Here is a 4,790-nt window from a genome sequence, read left to right on the forward strand (position 1 = left end):
GTAAAGAGAAGAGAAGGGGAGAGACAGAGAGAGAACAAAAGAAAAAAGAGAACAGAAGAGAAGAAAAGGACATGCAAAAGAGGACACAGACAAGCAGGGTGGTATTTGTACTGCTGTGTTAAATGTAATATATACTTTTAAAAAACAAATGTAACAGATATTCATGGCAACATATACAATCTTTTCTGTTCTTTGTATATGGAAATGTTTAGGTTGATTTCTATTTGTCAAGTTCATGGTTAAAAGGAAATTTATAAAAAAGAAAATCTACAGGTTATTGTTCCAGTTAAAAAGCAGTTAATTAGTAAAACTCTTCTAAAAGTGCAGAAACCTGTTCCTTTGATGGTAAGGAATTTGGCCCTGGATAGAGCACCAGGCATGGAATCAGGAAGACTCATCTTTCTGAGTTAAAATCCCACCTTAGATATTTACTAGCTGTGTGACCCTGAGCAAGTTACTTAACCCTGTTTGCCTCTGTTTCCTTGTTTATAAAATGAGCTGGAGAAGGGAATGACAAATCACCCGGTATCTTTGTCAAGAAAACCCCAAATGGGGTCACCAGGAGTTGGACATGACTCAACAACCTCAAAACATCTCCACTTTCCTAAGGCATCAGCCCAACAGTAATGTCAGCTGGGACACGCCTACTAATCATTTCCTAGATCTATCTCTTGGGACCTGGGAGTGGTGGATTTCCCTTGGAGACAAGGGGAGAATTGGTTCTTTTCTGGGGAATACAGGGGCTCCTGAACTGGGTTTGTTCTGACCAGATGCAAGACCACTATTTAAACTTGTCACTCAGGTAAAAGTAGTCTTTCTTACTTCAGCTCCACCTTATTTTTTTTTTAATTTATAGTTTAAATATTACACTTGCTTTTTGAAGGGATTTAGTTGAGAAGGAGCCAGTATTTATATGTTTTTAAAAGGTGAAGAGATGAATGAATGATGATACACAACAGCAATAGTTCTCAAAGTGTGGTACAAGGATCCCGGGGGTCCCCAAGAGCAGAGGTGTCAAATTCACAGCCCACAAAACTCCAGAGTGTGTCTTGAGCCAGGTAGAACTGTGATTGGGAAATTTTTAATGAAATAAAAATGTAATATAACATAGATTATGTTAATGTGTGGTTTTCTCAGTCAACATGCAGCCTGCAGAGTTTTCCAGGCTAAGCTATTTTTGAAATAATACTAAGATGTTATTTGACCATTAAAATACCCTTCCCTTTTCCAACTACTTATCTGTGTGAGGCCGGATTTTCTCCTGTAACCAAAACAACAGATTGCAACAGATTGAGTGCAGAAGCAGAGATGAGAATCCAGCTGTCTTCTATTAAACCAGACATTAAAGAGATTTGCAAAAATATGTAAAATAATGCTACTCTTCTCACTAGTTCTTTTTTCATTTTAGAAAATAGAATTATTTTTCATAAAGTTATTTATATAAACATGTCATGGATTCATTATTGTTATTTTTTAATTTATCAATTTTAATTTAATACAGCAAATATGGATAGATAGAACCCACTTAAACAGCTTTGGGATCCTAAATAATTTTTAGAAGTGTAAAGGGGTCTTGAGGGGAAAGTTTGAGAATTGCTGTAGTAGCTAGAATATAGAATAGTCATGGTGCATATGGGCTCACTGACATTACATGAATGTGGTGGCGGAGAACTTGATGGGGAGCAAGGTTCAGCAAGACACATTCAATTAGTCTATTGGTAGTGTTGCACTAGAGAAAAATTGGCCTGCATATTTACCTTCTAGGTTCAATCTTTCTGTAGCACAGAGCCCACCTAAGATGCAAAAGAGCAAGTAGTACACGTGACACAAAACAGCAGCAACAAAACCAGACCAGAAAACATCTCTGATAGTCCCTTGTACTCCTTATGTTCTCTCCCTAGAAAGTAAAGACTGGGAAACCAGAGAACAGATATTTTGCATTCATCTCCACCTGCAGCGTCCAAGCAACTGAGAAGGTCCAGATCAGCTAGTCAGTCAGGGCATGGCTTTCTTTAGTTCTTTAGCTATGGGAAGAGTTATCCTGGCAGTGGTCACTGCTCTGAGAAGTATGCTGTTGAGGAAAGCCTCCTTCCTCCAGCTTCCAAAGATTTAATGTTGAGTTCAAGCACTCTCTACCCATAAGATAACTACCAAGGCTGGAAACAACCATTTCTCAGGCTTGCTAATGGGAAAGAGAGGCAGAAGAAGACATCCAGGGAAGGGAGGTCCAATCTCAGGCCTGCATGGACAAGCACATCTCCTATAGTCATATGGTTGTGTTGCTGGAGGAGAAGAAAAAAAAATCCCAAACTTCCACCTTCCTTGCTGGGAGGTGAAAAGAGACAAAGAAACCCAAAAGAAGGTAAAGCCATTTCTCCTAGCTTCTCTTAAAGGCCACAGGGTTGGACGGCCCTTTTGACAAATCCATCCTCCTGACTCTTAGTTGCAAATCTTCTTCAGCACAACCTTAGTCACTTCCCAATAGGAGAGGAAAATTCCCTTCATCCTTCAAAAATGGTACATGTCACCCAGCAAGGAGTCAGAGCACTAGCCCAACTTTGGCCTTGGTGGGTAGGGTCATCGCATCATCAAATTAGAGCTGGAAGAGACCTCCGAGGCCATCCAGGCCAACCCCCTCATTGTACAGAAGAAGCCACCGAAGGTCAAGGGGTTAAGTAACTTATTCAAGTTCACAGAGGTAATTAGTGGCAGTGATAGGATTTGAATTCTGGGTTCAGTCTTCAAAACTACAGCCATCTTTTCATTCACACATGCAGGCATTTATTCAATAAACATTTTACATCACCATCATTTCTGAATATATCCCTTCCTCCCATATCGAATGAACTATCTTTAGAAACAAAAGTGGCGGGAATGGGGGGAGGGAGAGAGAGAGAGAGATAAACAGAGAGCCACAGAGAAAGAGAGAGAGAAAGAAATAGAAAGAGAAACACAGTGAGAGAGAGAGAGAAGGTAGAGCAGGGTGTGTAACATCCTTTCAGTTGGAAGAAGCACTAGAGGGCAGTGATGGTTGAGACAGAGACCAGCAAGCACAGTTATGGTAGTGGGCAGATGCAAAAACAGAACCTCCAGGTGTCATGTATTCAGGCTGCTGGGCCTTCCTAGACTTCTCTATTGATGTCATGAATATTTGCAGACTGAGACTACACCAGTCTGGGGGTGGGAGTGGAGATGGGTCTAATAAGCAATCCCCCCTTAGGAGATGTATATTAACTCTTTTCTTACTAAGGAGATGGGATATCTGACCTGCTTACTACTGACTTGAATAAATATTCTATGTTTAAATGCTAATTAGTGACCTTGGTTTTGTTGTAGGAGAAAGATCAGGCAAGAGCTAAATACTAGTCAGTTGCTAATTTTTCTAAAGATTCTGGGTGTGACTATGACCAAAGGAGAGTTTTAACTACTGAGAAATTTGTAAGATTGAACTCAGGTCCACGTGAGTCTGGATTTGCTTCCCTATGATTTGGAAGTCATGGATTATATAGGTACAAGGCACTATGCCAAAGTGCCAGATAAATGAGAAATGACATAGCCCCTGTCCTCAAGAAGTTTACAGTCTTCTAGGAGTAAGCAATTGAATACATCCACAGAAAAGCACAATCCAAAGTAAGGGGTTTTGGGGTAAACGATATGCAAACAAAATGCTCTAGGAAGGAGAGCAGAGTTTCATCCAGCAATCATGGAATTCTTCAGTGCGTCTTCCAGGACCTCCCCCTACAACCTTATTCCAACCTAGGAATCCTTCTCAATTAGCTTCCTGGCTGATATCAGGCATGGGAGGAAGTGAGCAACAGCTCTTAGCTGTAGGCCTACCAGGGAACTCATTGACAAGAAGTGAATAGATGGGTTCATTGGCAGGAGTCATGCTCTATTATCTATGGTAAGGTCACTAAGACTAATCTGGTACCTGGTTTGTGTGTCTAATGCTGAAGGAGCTTATGGCCCTTAACACTCCTGACTGGGGCAGAACCAGGTTAAAATTTAATTAGGAAATATTTGACAAAATAAATACAAATGCTATAGAGCATAGACAATGTAAATATGTGGTTTTCTAAGTCAATCCATGGCCTCAAAGTTTCTTATGTATCATTTATTCTACCTCCCTTCTCCCATTGTATTTGAGTTTAACACCACTTGTCTAATGTATCAAAAACTTACCTTCCTGTGACTCACTTTGGGATGAACTGAAACTAAAAAAAATTTTTTTAAATAAAAAAATTTTTTTTTAAAGTCTGCCTTTCCAAGTGAATTAATGTGCTTGAAATTGTGCAGGCAGCAACAGACATTTAGAATGAATTAGGTTTGCTCCTTCAGTGGGTGTTGGTAACAATATGGGGTAATCACTCAAGGCTCCTAGAAATATGGAATTTACAAGAGGAAAAAAAAGAAAAGGGATCTAGTTTAGCAGCTCCTTTGTTCATCAAGAGAGCAAGTTACCACCAGGTACTGACTGTTCCCATGCTGATGTGGGGAAAGAGCTATTTTGAGTCAGACAGCATTGAGCCAGCAAGTTCAAGCGTGGTGCCCTCTCTCACTCAAATTGTTTTCATAGGAATTAGAACAGTAAGGACCTTAGAGATCACCTAGTTCAACCACGCCATTTTATAGATGAGGAAACTGAGGTCCAGAGAAATTCAAGAGCTTGTTCAAGGCCACATGGGTTAAACTAGCAGAGCCCTGATTTGAACTCTGGCTCCAAATCCAGTTTTCACAGCTGGCACCTTATTGCCTCTCTCTTCACCTGCTGAATTCCTATCCATCCTTTA

The sequence above is a fragment of the Vombatus ursinus genome, unplaced genomic scaffold (genome assembly GCF_900497805.2).
Source record: "Vombatus ursinus unplaced genomic scaffold, bare-nosed wombat genome assembly UNPS02014945.1, whole genome shotgun sequence".
NCBI lineage: Eukaryota > Metazoa > Chordata > Mammalia > Diprotodontia > Vombatidae > Vombatus > Vombatus ursinus.